The following is a 19,081-nucleotide window of genomic DNA, read 5'->3' as shown; positions in this document are numbered from 1 at the left end:
ACCAAATTACAATATATTATCATCTAACAGGTCAAAATACCAAATACTACAATACTGCAAACCCAGACACATTAGTTGTATCACAAACTCCCACACAACCCCCATATCCATAGCCACAGAAGAGTTAAAAGCCCACAGCAAAAAAAAAGTCAGATGGACTTAGACATATTTCCCTTCCTCCATGCCAGAAAAAAAAAAAAAACTTGCAAAAGACTAAAAGAGATGGTGGAGATAGTGTGCCCCCTCATGTGGGGCCGCTGGTGGCTAGGGATATGTATATCTGCTGATAAAACCTTCTGTTCAGAAACTGTATTTACAGAGCCTTTCAGATTGCCATCAGCCAGGGGAGGAATGGGTCCGGCCTTCATTATGCACCGTGAATCTTCCCTCATTTGGGGGATAGCATCTGCTTTATTTTCGCCTCCACGTACCCCCATCCACACCCGCGTACAGCTGTGTTCACCCCGACAAAGAGACACAAAGTTGCCGTTGATGCTGCGAGTGCGAGCGGATGGCAACAAAATGGTCACCTTTGTTCAGAAATCCATGCAAAAGACCTCCCAAGCAGGCAAGGGCACATACATCATGGACGATGGAGCAGCCTGTGCTGCAGAGAGAATAAGGATACAGGTAAAGGTGGAGGCTCTATGGTATCAAGAATGAGTTTATCTATCAGAGTGACATCTAAAAGGCTGTCCTTTCAGCCTGCCAGAAGTGAGCTCATGGTAAATTGAACAAAGCTGTTTATCCTGTTAAAATGTGCGAGGGTCTGATTTGTTTTTGTTCCCTGACACTAGATAGCGAGTCTAAAAGATTGGGTGGTACCGAAAGTAGTGAAGCGTTTTAACATCTTCATAAATGATACATGATGAAAAGAGTAAGACTGTTGCACTGTTGCTCATCTGTCCATCATCCTACAAAGCCCAATTTGATTGGTCCAAACATCTCTGGTTCGGGCATAGTTGTTCAACAATGGAACATGTCCAGATTGAACTTCTCGACCTTGAAAGTTGTGGGTGGAACTAGTTCGGCTGGCAGACTAGTTCAATTTAACATTCCTTTTAAAATCCACACTTTTGCTTTATGTTTCTAGACAAAATAATCGTTCAGTAAAATGTTTCCCCAAATGTAGTTTTAACAAAAATAACTTCCACCTGTCTGTTATACCTTGTGTCTATGCTGCACATTCTTTTAACATGGTGGAACTGACTGATGGGGGAGAGAGGTGGGTTATCTTTTATAATGATTTTGGTTTAAAACAGATCTAGACTACGGATATGGAGAACTTACTAACCCTTAAATGGAGCAAGATTTTTTGAAAGTCTATGGCAGCAGTGTTAAAGTCTTTGGAGTCCAAGGCTCAGTTTATCTGTTTTTAACCTCAATAGCCCTTTGACATTAGGATGAGCGCCTTTGACCAGCAGACAAAGGTGTTGCAAAATTCAAAAGATAAAAGTGTTTGAAGTTCTTTTAACTTGGCTTGACTTATAACTTCTTACTACACAAGAACGACTGATTTTTACAAATCAAGGGTATGGCTACAGGCAGGACCGTGGCCTTCAGATTTGCCTATTTAAATGGTTCAGGTAAGACAAAATATGGTAGGAGTGCTAATGAAATTTAATTTTGACATTCACTCTCTTGTAGGTTCAGATGTGACCAAATCAAAAGAATACAAACGAAGGCATGCTGTTTTAAAGCAGAAAATGAAGAAAGCCATCATAGAGCGTGGCAAGTAAGTTGAATAATAAGGGAATACTTTTGGGAAACAGTCGTAACTTGGATGTTGGTTAGTTGAACGATGCATTGTACCATGTTAGTAAAAGGCTAACCTCTGTAGTTGTACAGGAAACGCACCCCTGAATACGCAACAGCCATTCAACACAACAGACCTATTAGGCTGAAAACGTGGAACAGAGCTGTACATGATTATTTTGGCACATAACTGAGAGGTTAATGGTTTTGTAGTAGAGGCAACAAGATCTGTAGCATCAGTATAGCACGCCTGTTACCACCTCTAAATACAACAAGCAGTGCATCATAGGTAGGTACCAAGACAAAGGGCACGGATGTAGCCTCAAAAGCCACCTAGAGTTTAATTCCTCCCACAACATTTGAGGTCGGGAAATTCGGTCTGGATTTGTTCTATTGAGAATTGTTTGGACCAAAGCAGTTTGAACAAACCGCACTAATAAAATTGTCTGGGTGGACCATAATACAATTATGGAAAGATGAGCAACAGTGGCTAGTTTATCACATCACCTGAGTACACTTCAATTTATTTTGTTTACAACAAAAAATCTGTCACTAGAGAAGCTAGACATTTAGATCTCACCTTCGCATTTGTTGTACAAGACATTAACAAGCGCAATAAATTAAATGATCAGAAAAAACAGCGTTAAGGTTTTTTGTTCGAAAAGGATGTTTAGCTTGCTCTCCCTACAGGATTCATGGTAGGCTATTTTGTTGCTCTGATTGGTTAGGTCTATCCAGTTGAGTGTAGAGCATTTTCCCCCAAGTATCGGTTGAAACACATCACATAATCACACCTCAACCATGAAGTGTACTAGTACTCGTGTACTGTTAATTATCTCAACCATGGTATTACACGGTGCTGTATCTGGATGTGCAGAAAGTTACAATTCACCAAATATATTTTAAAAATCTTAATCTCGGATAGTTTTGCTGTAAAAAATACTGCAATTTGACAATTTGCAATTTGCAATTCAACAAGATGGATTAACAAAACAGATATTGTTCGCAAGGAATTATGTGAAGTTGGGGTTTGATTTATGAATGCACATCGATTCCCCTGACAGAAGCACACATGCACTTCAAACAAACACATTTGTAGTACACATATATGTCGTACTGTTTAGCCCTGTGGAGGCAGTATGGAAAGTTTAGTGTCAGGTTCTTGGTCCTCCGTCTTACAAAACTTGGAACCTAACAGGGGAGCTACACCAGACGCGTAACTGAAGCGTTCCGTTAGCGACGCGTATGTTGCAGCCGGTCGCAGCAGTTAATTATCACTGTAGTCAATGGAAGCTGTTTGTGTATGGATAGCTACACCAGACGCAACAGTGGCGCGTACATTCGAAAAAAATAGACCCATCTTCTAAAATGGATTTTACACGTCGCGAACGGAACGCTTCAGTTACGCGTCTGGTGTAGCTCCCTTGTAAGATGGAACCTAAGATGGAATGGCCAGGCGCAATAAAAACTTTTACATTTGAATAGTTGCTTTGGAATTTTTTTTTTTTCTGGCTCCAGTAGCTGTAAATGAGGGACTGTAAGGTTGATGAAGAAAGCTGAAAACATCCTCTAACAGAGCAAAACCAAATTGCCCACATGCATTTCATAATGAAGAATGGTCCATGTTTACTTTAGAGGGCCTGTGAACATTGGCCCAATAGAGCTCAAAGGCTCAGCAAAGGCTTGCCTCTGTGAGGCACATTTCAATTGGACGCACTATTTGTTTCTTACCCCCATCAGCTTAGCGTCTCGGGCAAAGGAAGTAAAAGCACCTCACTTCAAAGGGCAATTACAGCAAGGAACAAATGTGTGGCCTTAAACCAAAGACGGTTTGAAATGTTCTACTATAGCTTTTAAATGATGCAGTTATTTCCTTCATGCCTCAAGCATCACACGAGGGGGAAAAGGTGTCAAATATTAGCTTAAATGTGCTGAACATGACCTATTTTGTTTATAATATCATGAATGAAGTTTTAGGGATGTATAAATTTGAATTTTCAGTGCACATTATATAGTTGACATAAGCTAATTCTTGAGAAGCATTACGCCTTATTGCATTTCAAATAAGTCCCATATTTTCTTTTCCCAGGGCTCTTCAAAATTCTTTGATCCCTGGTAATAACTTAATTACTAATACACTGGTGTATAATATCTACAAAAATTCATTTCTGCTCACTATAGAATGGCATTCACTTCAGTATTACTGTTTTGTGTGTTCTCTTGTGGAGCTTTAGTACATTTAGGAAACAAAAGTTCAGAAAGAAAAATAGGTGTATCTCTATTGAGTATTGTGCAAGGTCTATCTCTGGGCTTTCTCAACCACTTGTGAGGTACATGATATTGTGCAATCAGCCCATTGTGAAAACATACTATACAACACTTAATGGAGAGGTCATGGGTGTTGTGCATTGACCAAAAAGTAGAGCCATTCTCGTTTGACAATGTTGACCTCAGAGTCCATTCATATGGAAATCTCCACTTTGTATCCAAAGACGCACCTCAAGGCCAGCTATCTCAAACCACTACGGTGGCTTCATCGCCAAGTGACCTTCATCTTCCTTTCCCTTTCTCTCCTCTCTCTAGCACACACACACACACACACACACACACAGACACACTCTCTCTCTCTATCTCTCTCTCTATCTGAAGTATGAGAAAACAACAAAAAAAATCTTTAGTTCTCTCATTCTCTCCCATACAAGAACATAATAAAGGCAACATTTCGACACAACCCACCCACAAAACCATGAGAACTGTTTCTTTTGCGTTGTTCTGTGATGGTACCACAGAGCAAAAAACAAGATAAAGAAAAGGTAGGTACAACCTTATCATTTTATTGGATATTTGGTCCTATCAATATCTGGCCTGAATATCACCAAGGACAATTCAAAAGATCAATGTCAAAACTTTTAAGCTTGTTTTTTGAAGCAACTAGTACTAGTATGTCACGTGATTGACAGATTTATGACATGTCATTCTATCTAACTGCCGAGGCTAAACACAATGCTGGTGTGCAATTTGGATTGGACCTTTGTGCAAACATTTACAAAAAGGCTTTTTCCAGAGACAATGCCATAATACACAAGTTAACATGCTAGCAACCAAAATCATGAGAGGACGGGAAAGAATAAGCGGCGGTCATAAAACAATACAACACCAGATGTTTATACACTACCATATCATAGAGGCATCTGGTGCATCATGGGAAGGCATCTGATGGTTAATATGAACAATATAGAAAGCCACCAGAAATTCAATTTGATGATGAGGGAATGTCAGTTACAGTGCTGACCCTGTTGTGGACAGACATATATTACGGTACAAAAATGCAAAAGCTGCAAATGTCCTGATCGCCTGTACTACTGTGCAGTGCTGACCACTTCTAGCACTATGCATTCAGACAATGAGGCCTAAATAAAGGATATTGAGGAGGGGGGGCTCCAGTTACGACCAGTGTTAACTTGGACAGGGACCAGAGCTGAGCTATTGACATATTTCTCCCTCTAGAACAGAGAGGTTGGGGCAAGGCAAACCCCAAGCGTGTGCTCGCGTTGATGTTGAGATGGAGGCCGATTGGGGAGAGCCTATCTGATGCACCGGCATATTTCTGTGGCTGACTAGACTAAGCAGAGGCCAGCGGTATGAGCTGATAGCGGGTGTCTTTCACACAGCAACAACACGTACGGCGGTGCTTATCTCCCTACTCACCTCCTCACATGCCACCGCCACCAGGACAGGGAGGGGAAGTGGGAGGGGGGTGCAGGGAAGACTGTTACATTTGGTGAACTGGGTTTTTTTTCTTGGCTGGGCAGATGAAAAAAAAATGATGGAGCAAAAGATAAGAACAGAATAGAGATAATTTGCCAGAGAAAAACATGAAACTAGATGCCTTGTCAAGCACTGTTCCCTGACACAACACACAAACATGTAAATAAAAGCCCTTTTCTCTTTCTCTCTCTTTCCCTGTGACGATGTCCCTGTGATTACACACACAATTGTTTAACAAACAAACCTAATGTGATGTGATCTGCGGATGAGTCAGGGTGTTACACACCAGCACAAAGCAATGTTTTCATTCCAGCCATTCTGCTCATTTTACAGGTGCATGAAACTATTCCAGATATCCTTTTTCTGTGTGAGAAAATGCATGTTCTATTTTTGCATTATAATTTCGGTTCAAATTATGTGACACCCCCCACACACACACACACACACACACACACACACACACACACACACACACACACACACACACACACACACACACACACACACACACACACACACACACACACACACACACACACACACACACACACACACACACACTCACACACACACACACACACACACACACACACACACACACACACACACCAAGTGAAATTCACCACCACAGCAGGTTTTTATGGGTACAATCAAGTTCCGCTGGGGCAGAATTATGGGATAAGTGTAATCATACAGGTTTACATCTATTACCTTTAGTGCACACGTAGTCAGTTGTAAAACTACCCAACCGAAGGGTTTTGATCTGTTCAAATGCTGCTTTGCCCTGCAAGTCTAACACACTGTCACCCACCACCCCTTCCAAACATCCACCCCTTAGCATTGCGCCTTTATTCCCTGAGCCACACAATCAGCAATTAAAATATAAGGTAAACTTTTTAACAGCCTCCTTTTCATCCTGCTGAAAAGCATTGTGTTGCAAATTGGTAATAATGTATTCATCCCAAGGTAAACAGGCCTTGCCATGTCCCTTCTGCAGAACAGAGGCGAACAAAATGAAAGTGATAATTTCTCCCCCTCTGAGAATTCGCCTCTTTAATTCTGACAGTAAACTCATGGCTGTTACGGGGTGTTAAGTAGGATTTAAAACTTGTCAGACAAGACATGTTTGAAATTGCTTTAAATAAGAGCACTGTGTTGCTGTCAACCAGAGGCTTAGAGGAACATATCCTCACAATTGAGGCACTCATCCTGGCTCAGGGAGCCATGGCCCTACAGTGGCTCCCAGCTCTCCCTGCACTTTGCCTTGCTCCTAGCTCTGTGACCCAGCACCCCCTGCTGGTACACAGAGGAAAGACACCTTGCGAAGATGATCTAAGCACCTTGAGGCCAGGTCCAAAGGTCCAAAGAGCAAAGATGAGCACCAGTGAAGGGCTACTGGTAATATATGAATGTAGAGAGCGAAAGATGACTGACTCCCTTAAGAACTCAACAGTTTTGGTCTTGAAACGGGACAATGATGTGAACTCTAAGTAGTAGGAGTATGATGATGTTAATGTTGAGATGATAATGTTGAGATCCAGAGACCTTGAGAGTGATTGGTTGATATGGTTCATGAACTCATGCTCTTTCCAGTCCTTGTGACGCCACCCGTGGTGCTCCTTTTCAGGCCACACAAACAAATAAAGACCAAACACATGACAGCTGGTGTAAATGAGAGCTTGGTTTAGGCTTCTGTAATCATTTCATGGTTTACTGAAAGAAGATAGTCAGAAAAAAATACAAGCCATTTCATCATGTAAGCAAATGTCATCAACATTAGAGGAACAGTCAGGCTCCTGTACAGGGCTATTGAAAAGGAACAAAAGCCTCACTACAGATCTCTAATCAGACTCCGACCCGTTCTACTTTAATTAAAGAGAGTGCAATGCTTGAGTAATTAGGCTATCATCAGAAACGAAGAGGACACAATCCTCGCATCCTCTTCCCCTCTCGCTTTGTGCTGGGGATGGGTTAACGATATCTGCCGTTTTTGGATAATTGAGTCGAGTAAATAATCTCTTGAAGGGGGGAAGTCAGTGAAAGCGACGGCAGCGTAATCCTTTCTCTAATGGTCATGGTGGCAGATTACTTTTTGCCTGTGTAAGTTTGGCCACATTGCAAACCCTGCTGTTTTGCTCCAGACACCCCACATTCACCCAGCTGACAGCCCTCACTGAAATGTAAATACACAAGCAAATGCAAATCACATGATGAAATTTACCAGCAATGGGTTCTGGGTAGACTGAGGTGATTGAACCACGCATGGGTAACATTTTTAGAAGTGCAATTTTGCTATGGACCAGAATATGTCGTCTGGAAAGAAGTGCATCAAGAGTGACATACAAAATTGTAAAGAGGTCACACAGTAATTTTCTTTGCGCGACAGACACGTTTACATGTTGCCTATGCAGTCACCCATTCATCTTTTGGGAGCAACCTGAAGCTGAATCTCACTTTATCGTTCCACAGTTTAAGAAAGTCAAACCAGCAGTTGGTGGTCAAGTGCTTCCCATCCATTTGTTGAGATTAGCTGTGGTCTAATCACACAACACCTCTTGGGTTTTTAACTGGCTGCCAGGTCTTCTCCAGGGATAAAGATACAACTGGAGGGAGAGAGGGAAGGGGAAGCCGTGGAGTCGGGTTTGTGATATGCAGGACTAAACCTCGGGAGCACCTTGTCCTGTGATCTGGCACACACTCATGCCTAGGCGAGTCTTTATCGTACAAAGGGATTAGATCGCCCGGTCTAAGTGCCTCAAAGTTATTAGCACCTTCTTATACAAAGTATAACAGCAATCCTAAAGACATTGATTGCAGGGAACAGTTCAAATATGATTTCCTTATAGCTATTAATATGTATGCCTTAAATAGCTGCACACCGCTAAGCAGCTTAAGATATTATGAAAAGAATGTTCCCTCAGGGACATTATATGCCAGCAGTGACAGTAAGGAGAGATTCGTATTTACCCAGATTGGCTGTACTTACGTCAAGCATTCTCCAAGCTTGTGGGTGGGTATGTGGGGCAGTGGCAACAGCTCGGTTTCGATAAGCACTAACCGTGAATAAAAGACAAGCATGAAAGTAAGGGTTTAGCCTCTTGTAAGATTCTCCACCAAATGTAGAGGCAGATAGGGCAGGTGCCTTTGGTTCCGGGCGTGATTAGCCGACTCAGGCTCACTGTTCCTGTAGAAACGAGACATTGCAGAGACATTGTCCAAGCTTGTCCAGGTGGGGGACCTGTCATCCCAAACCAGAGCTTAGCAATGCGCCGCTCGGAGCGAGAGATTAAGACCCGGGAATTTAGATTCCTCTTCGTCTTCTTCTTCTCCCTCTCTCTCTTCCTCTCTCTCTCGCTCTTTCTCCAGTGCATGTTTAATCCAAAAATATTTTTCTCTTTTTTCTCCCTCCCTTTTTCTCTCTCTACTCAGACATATACACTCTTTTTCATCTCTCCTTGCTCACTTCATCTCTCATTCTTTTCTCATTTCATTTATTTTTTATTCGTCTTTTGCCTTCACAAGCTGTTCACAATTTCCTCTTTTTTTGTTGTTGATGTTACGAGCAAACATGGTTTGATTTGCCACTCTGTTATGCAGACAGTTTTTTCAAGGATAAAGGAGGCTAGGGTTTTCATACGGGCTTTCGGGATGGGCTACCGTGTTCATGTTCCTGACAGATAAATAAACAACCTTGGATTCTGCATTGTTGGAGTGACTGAGATAATATTGCTGAGCCAGGGAAAAATTTCCCCATCCAGACACATTCTGATCTCTCTCTTCCTACACTACAAAAACATCCACCAGTTTCCTGCAGCGTATATGCACATTTATTCAAAGCTGTGGGGATGCCTCCACTGAGTTCTCAGTGTTGGCAGATAGCTTGCCATATGTGAACATCATCAGGCCCTACAAGATGAGTCTTAGCCAGTTCAGACGTCTTGTCTGACGCCAGTTATAAAAGAGACATTATGTAATTATTATCCTGATGTTGTGTTGTTTTGCGACTGAGGCAGATGGGTGCTGTAGAGGGTGCAGCAAAAGGTGAAAGTGTTTTTGGGGAAAATGTTACACTGATAGAAACCAGTGAAAAATGTTGACCTTACTAAATAATCTGCCATTATCATTTGCATTTTTCCATCGACCTCAACTGATGAGTTTGGTTTTGCCTCTAAAGCTTGATTCACAAAGATGAGTAGGAAAGTTAAATATTTCTTCCCACTCCTTTCTGTCCTTTCGGTCAGTCATTGATGGCCACTCCATACTGGGTAAACCTCACCTTCGGAGCACCATATGTATCTCAGGTGTTTTTAAATACCAGAGCCTAGGCACGGACAATTTCACTAACGTAGGGACAGGATTGCTACAAAATGTGTCTTTGTTGCTGTATCTCAAAGAGTCTACATTAGGAGTCCCGATGGTTGGGAGGGGAGGGGAACTCATTTAAAGCTGTGTACGCAGAGTGTCCTGGCCCAGGACTCAGGGCTGTTCCCATCGTACACCCCCACCCCCCTTTAATTCAAATGGCTCCCATTGTGGGTTTATCAAGTCTATGCAGCTGGTCACCCTCTCGGACAAATAGACACTGGTGCAAGGAATGGAAAACGAAAAAAGAACAGAGCGGTTTCCATCAGGATATTCAAAATACAGTTGCATGCTATCCCCCTGCCCCCACCGCAACATAAGGGGATATATAAATGGGACCCATTCTGTCTCCCCTACCTCCTGGTAATCAGGGCCAGTGAAGTTGCAGGCATAGGGAAAACACAAGGCAACTGTTCTTGAGCCATACTCATCTTTGAATACAGAAAGAAAACAAGAGAAAAAGAGAGAGAGTAAGAGCATGACTCGTATACATGAAAAAGGAGTTTCGGTAGAGCTGGGAAATTGTGGTGAATGAATGCCATGCTATATTATTCACCTGGCGTGTTGCTTCATTCAAATATGAACAATCTTAGTATAGAGGCTTTTCTATGTAAAATACAGTGGGATGACTTCTTTATCATTCAAACTGAAAAAGTGATCAAGGTCACCATAATGTCTTGGTGTCTGCTCAAACACATGTCAAACGGAGTAAACTGTTGAGAAAAACGTTCCTTAGGACCAACAACACACAATCATAACGACAAGACGTACAACAAAAAAAACTTTCAGGGAAACATCCTCATAGGCGGGCATTGGCACGGTAAATGAGAGCAGTTTCTATGTAGAAACCCTGCACTTTTCTACTTGCCCCATGCTCTACATGCTCATTTCCTTTCTATGGATTACATTACAGGCAGGGAAGGGAATGGCCCACTTTAAAGAGCCTGGAACACCCTCTTGTCACATGAGCATATGTTAAGCCAAATATTTCAAATCATGATTTATTTTGACTCACCATACTTGGTCGTGTGACTACTCGTGTTACTGTATTTTAATAGGGAAAACATGGAGATGTTTGGACGTTTCTAAATTCATCTCTGTTTGGATCATAGTGAATGAACTGGGCTAGCTAAGTGCTATCAAAGTAGCGCTGTGCACCAGAGCCAGTGAGTGCACGCATTGAAACGTGAGAGGTATGTATCAATTCGTCTTCGTTAAGGGAATAACGTAGTTTAATATGAAAAAACGGTGAAGTGTTCCTTTAAGCCAAATATCTCAAGGCCAACAAGAAAAAGGGCATCCTGTGCCATGACTCCTTTTACACTTCAAGGTGTTTCTCAAAATGTTCCCTACGTATGCTTTTGTGACGTTGGTCTGAACCAATCTGGACCAGCTAGGCTACCTAAAAGATCTCAAATAAACATTTTGACATAAATGAAATAAATAAATAAATAATGATTACAAAATAATAATGAATACTAATGAAAATATATACATATATAGTAATTCATACTTAACCTCCTGCCAATGAATATACAGTATGAATAAAGTCCTTACAATATCAAATTTGACTTGTTGAATTCTTCTTGATGTTTGATCACATCAGTTTTTCAATGTCTACAAATCAGACAGTATTCTCTTGTGACTGCCTTATAATTGCTTTTCATCATTTGAGTATCTTTGGAAAGTTGGAGTATTCCTCAACTGTTTCGTGTTTACTTCTTTCAACAATTTCCTAGTTGCTAGAAGTGAAGAGGCTATGCTACACCATCAGCAACCCATTGTTAACTTTTTAACAGGCTGTAGCCTTTCATCTTACTCCAACACAGTATTTCCCTTGTATTTCCCTTCCTTTTACTGGCTACTGAACAGTACTTCTACCTGTGTAGATTCAACACTTTAACTGTGCATTCTTGAGAGTTTTTAATTTAATCTAAATCTAGACAGAAATAAATGGGGAAGACAGTCCTCAAGGTTTGAAATTTGAATAACATTTGACAAGTCTACAACAGAGCAGCTATTCAAGGCTTACTATGAGCAGGCTCCAGATTTGTACATACTCCTACTAACTCCAGTCCCTGTAGGAAATGAAATGTTTCCAGGCAAACAGTAGTCTCTACAGCCCCAGTGGACCTCTGTATATTTTATGCCCACCGAAACAGATTATGGGGTTGATACCCATGACAGCCAAGAAGAGACAAAGCTGTTATTGGTTCACCTCTCACTTAACTGGGCTCGACCCTGCTGTTTACCAGCTCTATTATCCTTTTATCTGCAAGTGGAATAAACATGGCCTGCCACACTCACTTGCCCATCCCAGCATAAAAATAAGATGAAAGTGGGAGGTGAAAGGGTGTAGCGGATAGTGGGATGACAAATGGAGAAGGGGGTGGTTACACGGTTTCATTTATTACCATGGCAAGTCATTCTGGGCATCATCTATCAATAATGGAGAAATAATGAAGAAAGATTAAAGCCTCTCAGGGCTTTTTGGGGCATTTTTTTTGTCTAAATGATCTCAACATCTCCACGGTGGACAACAATGACTACAGAGAGAGCTCCATGTGCTATTATGTACCAAGAATAGAGGTAAGAGCCATTCTGTGGGCACTGTAACCTTGCATGGGTCGACCAGCTAAATGGGGTGCATCATGTTTTTATCTCCTTCATGCACCATGATGAGCCACATGAAAATGAGACCTATTTCCTGAATGAGCCAATGGTGGCGAAGAGGTATAATTGAGTCCTCCATGGCCTGAGTGATTGGCTTAATGTCTGTATTTAGCCTTTCTTCCTGCCACTGAGCTCTCCTGTCACTTAACCCCTTTACAGTTTAACCCCTGCCCTAACATGTCCGCTGTCATCAGTGCATGTTCAACCTATGTGCCTCTGATTTATATCTACAGCTGCGATCATGGAAACATAATCATACTCAGGACCCCAAGTCAGGAGAATTACAAATAATAGGCTACAACATCAAAAACAAAGGTACATATTAGGAGATGTAGCCTACATGTCATGAGGCAAGATAATAATAGTGCCTACCAGCTTAAATGAAACAAATGTCAAGAACCCTGTTGAATTGCTGTATTTAAGTTAATTTTGCAAAAACAATTGTCATCTTGTTAAAAACTATACTGATCATCTAGCTAAAAAATATCTAAAATTGCAACATGCTCTACATCAACATACAGAACAAATTACATTTTACATTCAGGTACATAAATTCTGTTAAATTTCACTCCAGAATAATCAAGAGGCATCTTGAAAAAGCCCACAATTCTTCTTGTGCCAATTGATAACATTTTCTTTAATATTGAAGTCCTGCACTGAGTCTTGCTTCATTATAGCATTCTAATTCTAGAGTCATCGGTGAAAATTGCACATGCTTACCCTCATGTCAGACACTACCTTGATGAACAGCACTACAGACCTTCATCTAGCCATATCACTACCATCTCTTGCTCCTTCACATATCTGATTAGCAACTCGTCACACAAGGTTACCTCAGTAGACAGTGAAAAACCATCACAAACCATGCCGAGCTGTGAGCCAAAGAGTACCCATGGACAGCTGAATAAAGGGAGTAGTGGAGGTGGGGTGGGGAGGGGCACAGAGTGTCAAGAAAGGGAGTAAAGAGACCGAATTTTCTGGGGTTTATCGGCACGAGTTATTGGGCACCTAAGAGTGTGGGAAATCCAACAGAGAAATATTATTCCTGGTAAATCTCAAAACTGTGAATAACACAAGCCAAGCAATTTACGCCAGAAGGTCATAGCAAAGTAAAGCGCAGGAAATTGGCAGGAAAAATGGGCTTTCTGGGAGAGTGAAATAGATGAGAGATGAAGGGTGATGAAAAGTTGACGGGCTACCCAGGCGGGTCTACAAAAAGTAATGAATATCCCTTGGTGTGCAGCGATTTTGAAAAACTGTCATTCTGAATGAAGTGAGATAAAAATTATATTTCACCCCGATAAAAACCCCACGAATACAGGAGCAGAAAGGACACATGTCTGCCAGATGCAGTCCTTAATCCCAGACAAGGCCTGACAATTTCCACCGACACTCAAAGCATACAAACAACGCTATCGCAGCATTTGCCAGCCTACGCACTGGTTAAATAACATAACTCACAGTAGCAGCCAATGCTCAATAACTCCCGTATTATCAAAAGAAGATTGGGCAGTTGCTTTAGTTCATCCACCGTATGAAAAATATTCTCCTCTTCAAAACTTTCCATTTTGATTTCCAATATCTATGTAATTTCTTCTCAACATAAAAACAGCAGTAGAAGAATAAAACAGGAAATGACTGAACATATTCAAATACAACAAAGAGAATCTGCTCCTGTTATGAAACAAAAAAAAAATATACAAGATTGTGTCCTTCAGAACAGAGTGGCACAGTGCTTCTCATACCAAAGTCTGATGCTCCTAAGTAAATCGTCCACATCTATTGAATCCCTTTCATTTGATGACACAGGCCTTCCATTCAAGATTGAGAAAAGAGTCTGAATTACTTTGAGTTGGAGACTTTCTGTAAACAGAAAAGAATTACGGACCAGTAGCCAACACTGTGGATCAACTATATACCTGGAATAAAAGCGGCATTCTTGTGTTACCTGGCAAGGGAATAAAGACCACAATGGACTTCAAACAAGAAGCGATGCACAATTTACGGATTGATTTTTACTTCAGGGAGTCTCGACATTTTCAGAAGAGACAATATCCCAAGAAAACAGACATAAAGCCCTGAATGCTGTGAATAGGCATTGTGAATACCCTTGTGCCCTTTGTCAAGGTAATATAGGTGCTGTGGAGCCCACCTCAATGAGTGACCTCAATCTCATGCGTCTGCTATTGTTGCATGTGAAAGCAAAAATCTTCTTTTCAGCTCTGTTGTTGCAGATTGTTAGGCTTGTTTCTTCATGTAGATGGCTACTTTTAAAACTTTTCTGTCAATATTTCTGTAGTTTTAAAATTAACCCTTTTCTTGACCAACACTACTGAATCATAAAGATTCGATGGTCAACATAATTTTGGATGAAAAGATATCTACAGGCAAAGTCTGTACAGGAATCATACCAATATAGTTAATGGCATGTTGCATTTCTTCCCTAAAACTGTGTTTGCTCCTTTGCACCCTGCCAAATTCTCCTTCTGGTGGATCTGCAGAGATCCATCTTAACCCAATCCCAGCGATAGCATTTCTATGTATCATGTAGACTAAATAGATGCAAACTGTATTGGCATACATTTACAATACCTTAAAGGGCTATTCCGTCATTTTTGGAAATAAGCTAATTTTCCACCTCCCCTCGAGCAAAACAATTGATCCGTTTCAATGATCTATGCTAGGCTGAAGCTAAAAGTTGTATCGCCAGACTCACAGAATGGCTAGATGAACGGGAAAAAGGTAAATATCAATTGTTTTGCTCGAGGGGAGGTGGAAAATGAGCTCGTTTGAGGCTAGCGGGAGGGGATGGGATTTGCTTTTAGAAAAAATATATCTCGGCCCATGATGGGAACTTAGCTAAATGCCTTCAATATGCTATGCATTTAGGTCAGCTCTATTGCTTCTAGTGGTCATACTTTATTTTTTAGGATCAGTTTAATTGTTTTGAGTTTGTTTGTAACATGGTGATAACGAACTACAGTACTAGCTACAGTAGCATTTGACGTCACCAGTTTGGGCGCTTCATCTCCAACTGATCAAAACGGCAATTTGCTTAACTGGCTTTACAATTTTTTGTAATAACAGAGAGCGATGTAAACCGCGTGGTAATTACCTTTATGTTGGGATAACTTGTGTTGTGCTCCTACTCACACAAGAGCTGGCAGTAAGTGTGATTGTCTACTAACTAACCAACTAGCTAACAGGCTAATAAACAAACCATGCTAGGTGAGTAACGTCGTCGAAGGGTGTCACGTCACTTGTAGTTGTAGTCCATTTATGAAATGAAACGAGCAATTACGTTTTTTTAAAATAAGGCGAAATAGGGTCTGATATTTTCACAGTTAGTAGATTATTACAGTATGCAGACTGAAAAATATTTTTGGTGGATAAGATCGCTGGTATAGCTGCGTAGTATTTATTTTAAAAGTCGGTCTATGGGACTTAACATTGGAGCGGCTCTTCGATAGGAACGCAACCGCTTGGGGTGCTGGTTTTCACTTTCACTTTGTGAATTTGATTTGTTTAGAACAGAAATTCGGTTGCTACGGAAACTTGACATCACACTGACAATCACTTTGACAAACGTTTTCGCTAAGAATCAACCCAAAAAACTACACAATGTTCCTTTAAAGCAATCCAAGACAGTTTGTTGTTGTTGTTGTTGTTGTTGTTGTTGTTGTTGTTGTTGTTGTTCTACTGGGTCCCCCCCTACAGTTGTTGAGTATTTAGTGTTCTATTTTACTCAACCGTCTCATGGCTTGCAACCTGGCCCTGCACATGGTAGGCCACATGTGGATTTGTTTGACAAAGATCATCTCTGAAGAGTTATGTTGACTGACAAGGCAATATAACATGATTTCATACAAATAGTAGGCTATTGATTATCTTCCTCCTCTCAACACCATGCCAGTTCATCCCTTGTCCTTGTCTTGATTGATAAATGCCTAGCTTACTCTTCTTGTTACCAGCTGGTTACCATTTATCTCTTCTCCTGTGCTGTTGATTTACCCCGTGCTTTCCAACTGTTACAAAGACCAAATCCTGCTTGTCCCCTCTGCACCTGCCCAACCCTATGCTATGCTGCAGTGTGCCTTTAGCATGCTTAACTGCTTCCTATGGATTCCACTTCTCCCCTTTTTCACTGTTGGGGATCTTGATGATGGGATTCTTGGACTGTGACTGAGACATCTCTGGACTGGTCTTACCACATTTGAACTCCTCCACCAAACTGGACCCCAACATTCCCTTTCCATACAATGCTGAAGTACTTAGACAACATGACACTCCAAACCATTTCTGCACTACACTCTGAAATTCTCTGAAAAACACCTCTAAAACAGCAATTTCACACATAAGCCGTTTTCAGACAGGTTTTCTGCACATTCTGCGATAATTGCTTGCCGCATTTCTGACGGTAACGGACATTCAGAGATGAAGCATATTTGTGGAATGTATACGGCCACCTGTTGTTCACATCCAATATAGAATTTCCATCAATTCGACTAATACATTTTCACCATATAAGCAACTAGAAAAGCACTCAGAGAGCAGATCACTCCCAAAATGTAATCGTTTCTTCCTTGGGTCATTTCTGACCTTCCCTGAAAATTTCATCGAAATCGATCTTTTTGAGTTATCTTGCTAACAGACCGACAGACAGACAGACAGACAGACAGACAGACAGAAAACAAACAAACCCCGGTGAAAACATAACCTCCTTGGCGGAGGTAACAATGGAGTTCCACCATTATTCCATGGTGAGAGGACCAGGTTTTACACTCAAACAATTCTATAGAGTAAATGTGGCCTAATATGCACTGAGGTAACCATGGTAAGTGGACAAAATATCTCCATACCCATAATTCTCTCTCACTCTTCTATGCACACTACACCTATTAGGCCCAAGTCTTAGAGCTACTCCACACTGGGGGAGGGGGCATGTACACAGACACTAGGCCCACCTGAGTGACACTTGCTGGGGCTCTGCACTTCCTGGCTCTCCCCTCCGACGCTCAGATAAGACCAGGGTCTTATCACCTCTAGGAGAAGGGGGAAGATTTGGCCTCTGTCCAAGGAAGCCAACGAAGCAAGAAAACCACTGTCTAGACACTTAAGGTGAAGTAAAGGGAAAAAATGCTCCGTTTGACAGGAAATACTAAGAGGGCTTTCACCGGAGCCAAGGAGAGTTGAGGAGCTGTAGCGCAGACAATGTCATTGTGCAAGGCTGGCTCACCAAATCCCTCTTTCTCCTGCCATTTCTGAACCTTTTACCATGGATCTTAGAGCAGCGCAACAGAACAGCACACCTCACAGTGCGCTATCAGGGAGAAAGAGCACAATCATTGGACAACATTGCAACACCCAACCACAGCCTCTCACTGGAACATGAAGGACATGACATTGGGACAAAAATTGAGTATTGATTTCCCCCCTCCCTCCTCTTTTTTTGTTACTTGAAGGTCTTGAGTTAACTGGCCGTCACTGCAGTGGCACTTCAGAAGCCATCAGATGTGTTAATATATAGCAGAAATACTGCACGATGTGAAAACAATCATATCACAAAAGTTGAATCATAACGAATATTAAAAAAAAACGTCTTTGTGTGGTTGTTTCCTCATTCCTCACACATACTTCAATGCATTTCATAAGTCTGTGCAATGTTGTTTAAAGCTTTTTCTTCAGACTATGACTTTTCCTCGCAAAAGGAAGGTCTGTGTTTACATTCCCATACAATGTTTTGGAGCATGCTTTGGATGTTAAAGCTCACTGTAACCCAAACATGAAGCGGAAAACAAGTGGGCCAAAAAAAATGCCACAGCTCTACAAAAGCCACATTTAAACTTCAAACAAATAAAGACACATAAAAGCCATCAAGATGTACAGACACGTGTCTGGTATGGGAGTAGCCACTCCTCTTAATCCAATCATTTCCTATGATTCATCTTATAGACAAAAGATTTTTTGTATGACATCCAAAAGCATAGCGTGCACTCAACACCGTGGTTGACAACAAAGTCACCATTTCAGATACCACGTCAACCATGTCAGTTCCCATTCCATAAACATTGACTTAGCCAGTTTAATTATCATCAAATTACCAATTCTACCTAGTCATAGTTCTACACCCACTCAAAAAGTATTTGGGCAGCTATGGCAAACAAAATCAATGTGGTCACTTTTAGCTTTACATAGGGAAGTGGAAGGCAAAGAGATGTCAAAAATAAAATGATGAGCAAAAGTCCATGGTACAACTGAGTGATCCTTACATATTATTTATGGACGTTCCCGCCATGGGCACATCACGCATGCATGCTGATTACACCTGCTTTTTATGCTTTTATGTTCTATGACATTGTGTGTTTTGTATCTTCTTTTTTTCATTCTTTAATTTTTAAACTATCCTTTGACTATTGCCCTTCTATGCATTTATGAGGTATTCCTGTTTGCTTGCATTTATGTAAAGCACATTGAATGACCTCTGTGTATGAAATGCACTATATAAATGAAGTTTGCTTGACTT

This window comes from Sardina pilchardus, chromosome 15, assembly GCF_963854185.1.
Source record: "Sardina pilchardus chromosome 15, fSarPil1.1, whole genome shotgun sequence".
Taxonomy (NCBI): Eukaryota; Metazoa; Chordata; class Actinopteri; order Clupeiformes; family Clupeidae; genus Sardina; species Sardina pilchardus.
The sequence above is the reverse complement of the archived record's forward strand: the minus strand, read 5'-3'. Positions refer to the sequence as shown.